Source organism: Podarcis liolepis, assembly GCF_965112155.1.
Source record: "Podarcis liolepis genome assembly, chromosome: 8".
NCBI lineage: Eukaryota > Metazoa > Chordata > Lepidosauria > Squamata > Lacertidae > Podarcis > Podarcis liolepis.
The window spans coordinates 40,701,002-40,715,245 of NC_139560.1; the positions used below are offsets into that span (position 1 = coordinate 40,701,002).

The 14,244-nt window shown below is 41.3% G+C and overlaps 1 long non-coding RNA gene across 1 annotated transcript in view; it reads left to right on the forward strand.

Moving 5' to 3' along the window:
• The window catches only part of LOC310713707, a 32,026-nt gene extending 18,062 nt beyond the window's left edge, over positions 1 to 13,964 (forward strand). Inside the window, exons 2-4 of the long non-coding RNA XR_014529416.1 lie at positions 6,504 to 6,619; positions 10,277 to 10,367; positions 12,467 to 13,964. This is a non-coding gene — a long non-coding RNA (uncharacterized lncRNA). The remainder of the gene's footprint in view (positions 1 to 6,503; positions 6,620 to 10,276; positions 10,368 to 12,466) is intronic.
• The last annotated feature ends 280 nt before the right edge of the window (positions 13,965 to 14,244 follow it).

Consider the following 14,244-nt stretch of genomic DNA (forward strand, 5'->3'; position numbering starts at 1 on the left):
TTGATTTCAGAGTGCAACTGATTTCAGAAGAGAGAGGTAAGAAATCTTAGCTGGAAATCAACATGTTTTCAACAGCACCTGACTTAGCTGAATCATGCCTCATACCTGTTTGGGCTCAGTTGTTTGAACAAGTATATAAATCTTCAAATACCTTTGGGAGTCCCCATCCCCTATCCTTGTACCACCAATGCTCATGAAAATCACAGTGCTTAAGCTCGCCTTAATCCTTCAAGGCATTCTTTGCAGATGGTGAGAACTGCCTTCAGATGCACCTGTTATACTTCGAACAGCACAATGCCATAGAGCCTCAATCTAATGAGTCATTCTGCACAACCAGATGAATTTACAGTAATAACTGCTTGCAATTTTGCTGATTATTCCAGGGTGTAGAAAAAGCCTGTGTGGGATCGCTTCAGCATAGGGATCAGCCAGAACAATAATTTAGCTTGCAACTCATGCCAAGGAATGATGCCAGTTTTTACCTGTTGGGAAACTGACACGGACATGATGGAAATCAACTTGTCTTTGCATGTCAGGTACAATAGTGTGTGAGCAGGTGTTTTCGAACTATAGCTGGCTTGGATTTAAATAAGTAATTCCTGGTACCCAGAAAATACATTGCAGTTTATTGGGGTGTCCTAAACGCACAATAACGGCAGACAGGCAGCACTGAAAAACCATTGGTTTAAGTTTGCACATTTTTCTTAGGCCAGCTAAATATTCTCTCATATTTTCTGCACTTAGCACCAGTCCAAGCCAGGGAAGAGGAAACACTTGCTTAATATCTTTTTGTGGTTTCTTCTACCGAGAGCATCTAGATTACCGGTAATTCATTAGCAATGAAAAGGAACCCCAGTAGCAATAATGAACAACTAATACTTAAAGAGACCTGCTGCAAGTAAATTTCAGCATTAGATAGAACTAAATCCTGCTAGATGGGAGTGGGGGGGGGGTAAGAAATAGATGCAAGACATACATGAATGAAAATATCACATTTTCGCTATCAAAATGTTACACTGTTATATAGTTAAGATTATGACCAGAAGTCAGAAAGATCACATGTTATTTTTACATTTCTTCCTTCTGCACACATAGTGAATATATGATCTCCAACACCAGTGGTGACCAGAAATGTAATTATGTCACCCAGCAGGGAAAGCTTCTTGTATACTTTATCATAACAGCTGGAAGAAATAAAGCAAGACACTAACATTTGAGAATGGTGCCAGGATGTGGAGATACAGGGACCTGGGGTGGAATGGGGATGGGGTTGCTACAAATATTTGCTCACCTGTCTGCAGAACTGGCAATGTTACAGGCAACACATACTGTAATACTCATTCCATGCTCTTAAGACATTGATATTTTAGTGTGCACACTCACTTTGGAACTCCCTGCTGATTGACATCAGACAAGTGGCTTTGCTGTACTATTCTAAGCACTTGCTAAAAACGTTTTTGTTTAGGCAAACCTATTCAAACATGTAGAAGCTGTCATTTGTTTTAATTTGGTTTTAGCTTATTGTTAATTTTATTGATTGATTGGGAAAAAACCAGAAAAAAAGATTTCCCCTGGACACCATTTTAGGCGTCCAATTTCCTTACATGTCCAGAAATTTCCAGAAGTATGGCAAGCCTATTGTTGTCATTTAATTTTTATATCACTTATATGTCAAAATAGTTTCTTAGTGGTTTACAACTAAAAAAAAATCCCAGTTAAAATACACAATGACATTAAAACATCCTGAATTGAAACATACAATTAAGCAAACAATTAAAAATGAGTCTATATCTATCAAAAGTTAGTTTCAACAACTCAGTCTGTCAAAAAGATCTGAGAAGCACCTGTATTTTCATTGGCAGGTGCCTGACACGATGTACTCCAAAATTGTCATAGGCTAGGAAATTCAACATGACTGTAACAGCGATGTCTGTAACCATCCAGAAATGACTCAACCTTTTGTCTCTTAAAGTTTTCTTCAGGACCGAACAAGCATAGTCAGCATCAACACAAATAGTTTATTTCATATTGCAGTAACTGGTATGTGTCTTCTTTAACCAATATTGCTAAATAAGTATATAATGATGATAAACTTCCAAACGAAAAAGAAAAAAAGAAATCTGTAGGGGGGGGACACTAAACTTTACTAGGGAAATCTATCCTTGTTGAATCAACCACACCATGCAACTTAAAATGTGAGCATTTATCTCACACAATTAAAAACCCACATCCTGAGTTCATCCACTCATCTGAGTGTGGTGCGCAGTGTTTTCACATCATAGAAATTGTTTTAATGCAAGGTTTTATTGCTAATTATTTGCAGAGAAGACTTGTGGAATTAGTGGTGGTTTGTAGAGCAATCTTCCCCTGGCACCCACAACTTTTTTATTGTTTCTCAGCCTGTTTCAAGCACAGATGAAATTCATCGTTTCTGTATGGGTCAGAGGGTGGGGGGAGATGTGAAAAGAAGAGAAAATAGCTTGAAACTACCATTGTGGAGAAAATGAAACCAGATGCATGGAACGGGAAAGATGCTGGTGGGAACAACATTGAAATAAAGCACATTTTTCCCTGGGAGATGACAGCCTTGTGCAATCCCTCAAGGCTTCCTTCCCACAGACATCTCTCCCCTGCGGAAAAGATTCTCAGGAGGAGGCACAACCTAACCTCTGGGAAGAGGCGTCAACAGGGAATGTGTCACCATCTCCAGTGAAATATTTCACTTCAAACCTGCATTGTCCTGTGTCCTGATTTTTCAGGGAAAAGAGGGGGGTAAAACACCCCAGCGGCTCCTCAACAAGAACTGAGGAGAGAAGCACCCTCAAGGTGGAAAACAGAAAAGAAAAGATTTTGCCTAATCCTGTTTATTTGGAGAGGCTTGGCCAGTGCTTTCCAGCAGGGTGATTCCAGTCTGCTCTGAACTGACACAGTGACATGATGACTGGGCTTTGAAGATAGAGTAGCAGTGTTTATGTGGAGAGCAGTCGTGGTGGAGAGGGAAAGGAGGGGGGCAGGAGGCGTTGGGAGGGAGATCGGGAAACTGTAACTCATTGTGGATGGGCTGGCCTGGCCTGGGTGGCAAGCTCTTAAAGCTCAGAACATTCATCAACCTGCCTAGCGGGCCGACATGCTGGAGCCACAAGTTGCTCTCTCCCTCTCCGACTGTGTCAAGCGTGATCTAGTCCAACTGTGCGGAGACAGCACAGCCCCGGCCAGACAAGCCCTGGTCAGTGCAAATAATCACAGCTCTGACTCCTTTCTCTGTTACTCAGCAAAGCCTGGCCACCGAACACAGCGTTCTCACAGGAAGTTTACGTCAATTCTCTTCCACACATACACACACTCACACGCACAGAGTCCGATTCATCTCAAACTCCATTTGAATCGCTCAAGTTACACCCAGGGCTCCATTTGGCCTTCTGCCTTCACTTTTAGACATTCTTCACCAATTAAAGCCTCATTTCTTTCAAAGCTTATATCCCTAGCGCAAGTCTCCTAATGTCTATAGCATTGCTTCTGGCTTATCACCAAGGCTACTTTTGCCATCCTTTTCACAGGGCTAAGGAACTGCAGCAGCCTTATACTGACCTCAAGGAGAGCAGTTTTCCCCCCATATCTACCACTCCTTTCTTAGCAATTAGGTTATAAATATGCAAAAGTAACAGACACAACTCCCGCACACACAGCTCCCGCACACACACACACACACACACAAACACAAAAAACAGTAAGATGTTGAGAGCCATGCAGGAATCCAATATCTCTGCTGGAATTTTATTCTAAGAAGTCCAGTCTCGCTGTGTAATGTGAACAGATTTACATATTTGGAAATCTGTCACATTCTATTCTGGAAGCTCATGACAGGAAGCAGCAATATGACGTTTTGGGTTTTGTTTGAGATCAGTGGGGCTTACTTTCAGGTACAAGTGTATAGGACTGTAGACTTACACATTATTATTTCAAAGTAAAATGAGTATGCAAATGACAGGCAGAATGTGACAAGGACAAGAAGTCTTAAAATAAAGTTCTTTGGTCCATATTGCAGAGGAGAATCGGACAAATTTTTCCCAATTACTGCCATGTTCTGTAACCTGCTGAGAACCCATGGCCCTCCAAGATGTCAACATCCAACTTCTGTTAACCTCAGAAAGTGTGGCCAATGGTCAGAGATGATGGGAGTTATAGTCCAGCAACATCTGGCTTCCCACTCCTGCTGTAAACAGGCACAAGTTAGCAAGTATAATAATAACATGTATATTCTAACTTCTTGTATAATTGGGGGTTGTCAAAATAGCCAGGTTTAATTTATCAATCTCAGCCTTAAAATAAAATCCCTCATTAATGGGATTTTCAAGGTGGTTCATATCACAGATATACTGAATCACAGTATACATACAACAAAAGCCATGCTAGCAACTGATGCTTTGCCACTGATACCCAACAGGCATTCAAACTTGTATGAATTGATTTGGCATTAGTGAAAAGTGCAAGTGCTAAACAACTCTGGCATTTAGGAGCAAATAACTCAGTTGTCCTAACATGGAAAATTTACATCATTCTAGAGATGGTAAAATATCTCAGGGCTATTAGGCCATGGCATTACTATACATTGGACTAAAACTTCCATCAACCCCAGCAAGCATGGTCAAAGGCCAGAGATGATGGAACCTGTAGTTCAGCAACTTCTGAAGAACCACACCTACTATTTGAAGTGGGCATCTAAAAGCTGGTTTTAAGAACTGACATCCTATCACTTTTGTTATGGGGTCCTGGAAATGCTTTAAGGGTCACATTAATTGGTGAAGTCCTATTCATTTAAAAATTGTACTGTCATGTGTTAGGTCAGTTCACAGAACCGTCAGTCCCAGGGCAATATTCTGCCATAGAGGCAGCATGATGGCACTTTGAGACTGCACCACAGACTATGCCCAAGCAACATGAATTTTAGTTTTCAGAAAGAAGTGCCCACGCTGCATGGCAAGATGATTAAAAAATAAATAAAATTATCCAGCCACAATCCAGGAGCCATGTTTAGGCCCAGAAAAATCAACAGGCTTAATTGCATCCAGCTTTACACGAGATGCTAACTTCTGACTTTTCCCATTAGGTTTCAGTGCTATATAGAGGGATTACTGTACATTTTTTTTAATTAAAAAAACTGCCTGAGTGCCCCAATCTACTGCAGTTGGGATTGCAACCTTTGGCATGTCATCAGGTTTGTGAATGGTAACCCAAAAGGTATGACTGTGTCATTAAATATATAGGTGTGAAGTATGTTTGGGTTATTCTTTTGTGTTTTAATTTATTTGTATTGTAGTGAGAAATTCTTTGAGGGCACAAAAAAGGGCTGGATTTTGCTTTGCCAGTAGTTTGCCCATGAGTAAAAAGGAGTGTTCTTAAGGCCAGTGTTTGAGTGTACTTATTTGTATGTGTATGAATTTGCAAAATCAAAGCCTGGTCTTACAATGCAGCCTGTTGTCTTCAGGTTAGGCTTGTTAAATGATGACAGAGAAGTCACACACCGAAAGAGTGACACCACCCTTAGAACTATTCCCAAGGGAAAAAAAGAAATTGGTGCTGCACTAGACTTAAGGTGACCTTTTCTTAAGTGATAATATATGTGCACAACGCTAGCAGGTTGCATCACGATGCTAAACCTTGTGATCTAATTATTCAACCCTAATATAAAGGGCAGGGCTTCATGGGAATGATACATTCAGAGCAATACCAAGAACTCTGTTTCACAATATCAAGGGGGAAATAGTGTCAGGTGATCCCTTAACATGGGAAAGTTCTATTAATAAAGGGTTTGGTTCCCTAGACTTCTTGCAAAATGAATGCTGGACTACATTAACAATATAAAATAATTACCTCTGTCTTTGAAATTAACTTTATTGTAATTTATGTTTATTTTTTATGTTTTTATTTTAATTTTTGTGTTTGTTTATTTTAACTTTTTGCATGAGTCAGGATGCAGTGATTTGATGACAAAGGGTATAAAACAGGTATGGGAAATGTTTGGCCTTCCTGTTGTAGGGACCCATATAGTCCTTCCTTCTTAAACACCAGTCAGCTCCTATTTGTATCACACAATGTGGTACAAAATATGTTGCTCAGTTCTGATTTGTACTGTCCTTACATATATTTGCTGACTGATTAAGACCAGCTTGTGGGGAGGGGGATGCGTAAGGTACATTTCCTAATAACTTAAATCTGTGATAGTGCAGCTCCTGAATAAATCAGTTATTGACACCAATGTCATAGCCAGCTGATTAAGAGATGTAAAATTGGAACTCATCAGGTCACCACTCCAGTGGCAGCTAAATCAAAATCAGGTCCTGAATACACGTTTGATCTTAGAACTTACGTGATGCCACTCATGACCACAGTCCTCACCCAGTGCTATGTGTTTGGATGGAGCCATTTTCCTCTGTTAATTTTAATTCAATCTTTCAGCAGCATTTAACCCTATGGTCCATGAAATGTCACTTTAAACACTGCAGGACCAGCAGGTGTCAACTGGATGACTCACTGATGGATTGACTTTTACCTAGCAGGATGTCTGAGAACAGAGCAATTGGCCTTAGACTCAGCGCTGCCCTTGGGAAAGAGTAAATAGGTAAATCATTGGTTCCTTATATCAGTATGTTGCCCACATAGTACTTGATGGCAATGATTATGGAATTAGAAATAAAATATTGGAATGTACACTGAGCACATATGGACAGTGGTGCAGAAAGGTAATTTTAGACCCTGAACTTAATGGTCTAATGGGGAGGGGGAGCTTTAGATAGCCATACATTTTACTTCATTTGTGATGCACATAATTAACCTTTCTCTTCTCTCTCCTCCTCAATTCCATGTTTTACAACTCCTTCTACATTCCTGACCTGTTAGAGCAATAACAGAAAACAGTGTGCAAGCCCTGATTTTTGTTTTAATGCATGCCCAGGTTTGCATTTTAAATTAACTTAAGGCATAGTACCATAATGATACCAAAAAATAGGATTTGCTTCTGCTACCCTGAGATTCTGTTTACTTGTAAATATGTTTGTCATGTTTATTATGGCAAACAGCCAGCATAATTTACTTGGAAATAAGCCCCATTTTGTTGCAGAAAAGGAAAATAATAAAACGAGGATCTGTAAGCATGCACATGCCTTGCTGGCTACCCATCTCCCCCAAGTATAAAATGCTTCTTATTTTCAAAATGTCTGCTACATTGACCAGCATTGGCCTCTGAGGGTTCCAGCATGTGGTTGGCAGCCCAGGGCTGATGCCAGATGTGCTTGCCACTGCCCCCATTGTCTGCCATTCTCTGAGTGATCACTGGGGGGCTAGGCTGTGGTGCCCGGGACTTAGGTCCCAACATCCAGGCAAAGCTGAATCACTGCATACAAAAGGTTCACACACTCATAAGAATGTAAATCTACCACAGGCTATTAGTATGTTTCTAAATAGAGTGTGCCTCTGGAGTCGGTATCACTGGCAATGTCTCTATGCCCCACCAGGGGCCCACTGCCAGTCTCTTGAGCTCCCTGGCCCTGCTTCTCCTCCTCTTCCACCACATTCCCATCACTGCCTGCTCTGAGTAAATCACAAGACAAGAGGCTTTCTTGGTTTGGCTTGCCCTTTTCCCTTGGACCAGGCCTAGAGGAATGGGGCAAGCAAATGGGTAGTGGTGGCAACAGCAGTGAGGAGGCCTCTGAAGACATCTTGCCAAAGGGCCCAACCCTACTGGACCTGGCACACTTTCTACCTACCAGCTCACAATTTCCAAATTTCCCTTTTTTAAATAAAGTAATTGCTCTGATTTACCAGCCAGGGAAATCTGGCTCTTCCTTCTTTCTGCCCCCGCCCCCTGCAACTCCACCCTAGTTCCTCATACTCCCAAATCCATTTCCAACTCTTTTCAAAGAGAGAAGGGGAGAATGCACATGTTTGCATGAGTTCTTGAGGAAGAACAATGCTCATGTATGTTTTTTGGCATGGGTCGCTTGGCAATTTAAAATTGGCAACGTGGCCCTAGAGGTTCCCCACCCTTGCAGCAATACCTAATAGGAACCAATAGCATAGCAGACGGGGAGTTAGAGTCCAAGCATGGAAAAAAATAATGCATACAAGATGTTCAACACTTTCCCACATAATAAACGTGGGAATCCCATAGAATTTGTCCCAGGACTTGAGAGATTTTTTTTTTAATGAATCATGTTTGCTACATCCCCAATTTCACCAACCCACTCCAACTGCAAGACGCTAAGTCTAAGGAGCCAAAGCATTTCAGCAGACACCTCTAAGTTGTCCACAAGCAGCAGAATACAGTGGAACAGAGAGAAGCAAAGAGGCTAACGCATTTCTCAAATGGAAAAGCTACATTCACAAAGTGCTATCATGCAGGGAAGATAGAATGGTTAGGTTAGTTCAGATATAGCTGAACAACAACTTCCATCATCCCTGCCCATTGCTCATGCCGTCTAGGGCTGATGGGAGTTGTGGTTCATTTGAATTGCTTTTGAACTGTTTTAAATGTATCTGCTGTTCTTTTAATAGTCTAAATTGTGCTTATTGGGTAGAAGATGATTAATAAATTAATGATACTAATAAAAATAATAACATCTCGTGAGTCAAAGGGTCCCCACTCCTGGGTTAGCCATAACTCAGACTCTCATGGGAGAAGATCTGTTTTTATTGAGAGAGTTGAGTATGTTAGAGTAACAGGAAAAGTTGGGGAATAAATGTAAATGAAGAAGAAGAAGAAGGATGTTAACTCAGAAGACGTCTTACTGAATGTACTTGAATTTACCATTTTGTAAGCGTGCTCAGCACTGCAGTCTTTTATTATGCCTGATGTTAATATTTTCACTCCATTTCCCCTTCCAAAAAAAGGAAAATCTGTCAAGTTAGTTAAAATATATTTATATAGTTTTTTTTGTTGTTGTTTTTGAGCAAGCATTTCAAGAAGCTTCAAAATAAGATTATCATCTAGCTTTGCAGACACAGCAATTTACCAACTGCCTGACAAGTGTTTTCATATGAAGAAATAATAAATCACAGCATTGTCTGTTTTGGGAGGGTAATGGTTTTAGTTTGGTGACCCAAACAATCATAGTTTCCTGATTTGTGTCAGCAGAGCTAAGGACTAACCAGAAGTGTGTCTAAATTAATCCAGTTGTGCTGTATTGATTCTTTTAATCCCCTTTTTTAGATGATAGTTATTTTGAAACTACTGCATTTGATGCTCCATTCTGTTGTTCCCATTGCTAAGACTTCCAGATGCCCCCTTTTGAAGAAGGTTCCTTCATTTCAGAATTTGCCTTATCAGGTGCAGCTACAGTGGTTCCTCGGGTTAAGAACTTAATTTGTTCTGGAGGTCCGTTCTTAACCTGAAACTGTTCTTAACCTGAGGTACCACTTTAGTTAATAGGGCCTCCTGCTGCCGCCGCACGATATCTGTTCTCATCCTGAAGCAAAGTTCTTAACCTGAGGTACTATTTCTGGGTTAGCAGAGTCTGTAACCTGAAGTGTATGTAACCTGAGGTACCACTGTATATTAATTTGGTAGCTTTTAAGGTGCCACAAGATTCTGTGATGCTTTTACCAAATGTTTAAATTCATAAAATGTTAAGGCAATTCATGTTCTATGAATTGTAGAACTGGAAGGGACCCTAAGAGTCATCTAGTCCAACCCCTTGCAATGCAATTAAATTGGAAGCAGCTAGGGTTAGGAGAAGCTTACACCAGGTTCTCTTTTCAGTGCTAAATCATCTTAAGAGCTCCCTTACAGTGGCGTAGCATGGGTTGTCAGCACCCGGGGCAAGGCAAGTAATTTGCACCCCCTAACCTGTGGATTTGTGCCCCCTAACCCCCAGATGTTGCGCCCGGTGCGGCCGGCCCCCCCTGCACCCCCCATGCTACGCCACTGCTCCCTTATGTTTTGTTTCATGAACTTTCTTGGAAAGAACTCAGAAAATCCCAAGAGTTGGGGTTTTTTTTCAGGATTCTCCCAAAAAGCAATTAAAAAACTAATTACAAGCCAAGCCTAGAGGAATGGAGGAAGGTGGCCCATAACTAGCTTAGCTGAAAACCTTCAGTTTGTGTTAGTTGCTTTCAACAGCATGTTCTTAAGGGTGAGGTGGGGACAGCCTATTGTACTCAGGTCCTGCCTGTGGACTTCCCTTAGGTATCTGGTTGGCTACTGTGAGAACAAGATGCTGGACTAGGTTGGCATTTGGGATGATTCAGCAAGACTTTCCTTATATTTTTATGACACAAACAGCATGCATGCTGAAGCTAAGGAGTCTGGGTCTGGTCAGTGCCTTGATGTGAGACTGGTTGTGTGTTGCCGTTATCTCCACAATGGAATAAAGGTGAGATATAACTTTAATAAATCAAAGCTCATTGTTCAGCAGCAGAGTGGCTGTGGGATCACTAATTGCAGTACTTCATTTTCTTTAAATACTTCAAAACACACTATTCAGATAAGTTTTTAATGTCTGAAGCTGTATTGTTTTTAATATTCAGTTGGAAGCCGCCCAGAGTGGCTGGGGAAACCCAGCCAGATGGGCGGGGTATAAATAATAAATTATTATTATTATTATTATTATTATTATTATTCAAATAAGTTTTCTTATGATATGTATGAATTTGATATTAATTCCAGGCAGGATTAAGTGGCACTGGCAATCAGCTCTTTTCTTTATGGAATGTGCAGGCATGTTTGTTTCCTGAGAGAAAACTTGCCACTTACATCTTTCATGAACAATCCAAATAGATATATGTTTTCAATGTCCTAAAAATATACTAAAATGCTATTTTTCCCCATACTGCATGTCTTATTTTCCATTTGCTTGTTCTCTTCATGTGAATTGTGTGTTCCAACAGAGTATTCATCACCTGATGGGAATGCCACAGATTGCTGCAATCTGCTGAGATATATATTTCTGAATCACCTCACATACTAGCCAGAAATTCATTATGTCAATGATTTATTGTCTCTGGTGAACTTCTCATTGCTGCTGAGAACTTAAACTAGTTCAGCTGCTCTGGTTGATGAGGTACCAAAGCAGATGACAAGCCCACAACAATGTCTGGAAACCCAACCTGGGAAAAGATGCACCTAGAGTGAATTGAGAAATACTGTCTTAAGGGTAGGAGAGGATCTGAGTCTACATCTGAGCCCTAGTGCATGACCTATAGTGGTTTTCAGGGGCCAGAACTTGAGATCTTCCTTCAATTGTCTCTCAGACCTCATTCAGGTGAACAGCAAATGGTGCCTTCATACCTCTACCTTTGCTACACACCTGTATCTGCAAGTATATCTGCAGGGGTGGAAGCATCCCACCTGTGGCCTGCTTAGATCTAGCATGGTCCCAGTTTGGCCCATGGGGCCATTTCCCCCCCAAACCTATGCCCACATGTGATGTCAGATGTGGAGCAGGTAAGGACATGGCTCGGGAGCTTAAAGTGAGCCCCTGATTGTTCCACTGGGATCTGCTGCATTAAGGAATTCCCCTTCAAGAACTCCCTAGTGCAGCTGAAGAGGCACAGGGCTCTGCAAGTGCCAGTCATTGGCTGATCATGGTAGCACTTGGCAAAAGCATCAGGCAAATGCCAGTTTACACTGTCCTTTGACTTCACTCCCAAAGGCACACTCCTCCATTGTCTCCCAAGAAAGAGGGATGCCAACCAAACCAACCAATATATTATACTGCCATGTGCCATTGCAAACATTTATAATGCCTAGACTGGGGACACCACCATTTTGGGGCTCATGGGCACATCTGCAAACCAGAGAAACTGCTGGGGGACCCACACCACACTGCAACCAAGCACACACCTGAGCATACTCTGTTTGCTACAACAGAATGCTTCCTTGAAGCCAGAAAAGGCCTTTTTGGGCAAATGTGTGCCCATGGGTGCCATGTTGGCAGTCACTGGCCTAGGCTAACAAATTTCACCAAATGCTTACCAAGTACTTTGGTTTTCAGAGCACTGGTGTTATTATTTCTATTAAGCGAATGACACACTAAAAAGGTAGAAACACCCACCTCCATTTTTGAATGGGAAGAGAACACTGGCTTTTAAATCATTCCCAGGACTGACTCTATGACATATTTCTAAATGGTTTGCCTTTCAAAGCATCTAGTAAATTTTTCAACCTAAGTACTTTTTGGCATGTTAATCAAAAACAGATCTTTCTATCAAACACAGTCAACCTGACTGCAAAGGTCCCATCTTTCTTCTCTTTGCACATTTTTTCATACAGATTTGCTTTTCCTTTTTAAGGTTTAACTTTAAAACCTTATAGCAACCTTCAAAGGTTTGCAACATGGAAGTAACACTAAGAATAAGTTTTTTTCTATTATCTCCACACACACCCTTAGTGCTTCAGGTGCTTCATATCTATTATCTCCATTATCCTACAAAAACTGCTAAGTAGGCTGATATTGTGATCTACATTTCACAGATGGCAGTCAGAGGCAGAGAGAAGACCCTTGCCAAATGCCACCCAGTGGGTTCGTGACTGACCTGGATCCAGTTCATTGCTCAGGTTCTTAACCACTAGGCTCTAACAGTGTTTCAGTCTGTTAGTCCTCAAAATAACAGCATAATAAAAATCTACATTAATATGGTGGGTTTGATATTTCCTAAATGAGGCAAAAATGGAATTGACCTCTTACTCTTTATGAGTCTGAATTATAAGAACTTATTATCAGCAAAACATGCTGCTATGATTTCATCATTAAGTTTGTTCTGTCATCATATATTTGTGCAAAAAGTTCTTCTATGACAACAAACCCACTTCCATGAAATGTTCAGGTTTGCTGCTTGACTGTAACATCACAGTTTATTTCTCTATGGCCAAAATTAGCGGTATAGCGACTCAACACAAAATTAACCCTGGGATGGTTCTTCATATTCATTAGCTGCTGCTTCTGCCCTAGCTTTACCGGAGACGGAGAGAAGCGGATGCAATCTATTTTATTTCTTGCAAAACCCAGAACCATCATCCATAGTACCTGATCTCCATCTCTGCCAGTAAACCACTGGGAAACCCAGATCAATACAGTGTCACAGTCATTTCAGCTTCTGATTCAGTTCCTGGTCTCGCTCTGATAGGAACTTTAAACTTCCTAAACTGGTCCCCCTCACATACACACACACACCGAATCCATCACATATGGTGCCTGCTTTCTTTCTATTACTATCTCCCTTTTTTGTTATTTCAGTGCACCGTAATTCTATTGGTGGTGAAAAGCTGCACTAATGCTTGGCTTGCAGAGTCTCATCAGAATACCTTTGTTTGTGTCAAAGGTATCTGAAGTCTATCTCCCTAACATATGAAAAAGGAGAAGTATTTGCAGCCCAGTTGTTAAAATATACCACCACACTATGTTTATGCATTCAGACTATATAACAGAACAGAACTAAGCTTCATTGTACCCAGATCAGCTTCAATGCTGGCAACTAAGCAGAGAATAAGCCTTACACAGAAAAACTAAGAACAAGCTACAAAACACCAGGACCCAGATGCAGATACTCTGAATTGTGTTTATCAGCTCTTTGGCAGGAAGGAAAGAGCAGGGAGACTAATCCTGCTCCCTGATCCAAACAGCAATTGCAATTTAAATCAGATTAGGTGTGCATTGCCTGGGGCTGGTCAATGTGGCTCAGAAATCATCTGTGCACTTGCTATAGCCCATTCAGCTAGGGATAGAAGCGCAGAAGCAAGCTCCCACAATCATATGACAGTTAGCTGGATCAGATCAAATGTGGTGAGCCTGCTTCTCTTGACGTTCAAGAGGGGTGAGGAACCTCTCATCCATGGGCCAAATATGCCCTGTCCCAAGGTTCAAATTTGGCCCATGAGGCTGTTTTCCCCAAACCACACTCACCTGCCCCACATCTGACATCATATGCCATGTCAGGTGTGAGGCAGGTAAAGACGCAGCTGCCAATGCACAATCAAGAGCCTTAAAGTGCACTCCCCTATTGGCAAGGGAAAACAGGCTTTCTGTCTTCTGCCAGTCAGCTGCTGGCTGGCAGAGCCAAATCCTGCTGGATCATCTTTGCTAGAGAGATCCCCATAGGAACTCACACACCCAATGCCTGCAGGAAGCAGGCCTGTTCTCTACCAAACATGCCAGTTGTGCAGGACATGAAGCTATGGAGGTAAAATTGCAAATCTAAGGCTACCTTCACATCATACATTTAAAGCACCATGATACCACTTTAAACAGTCAT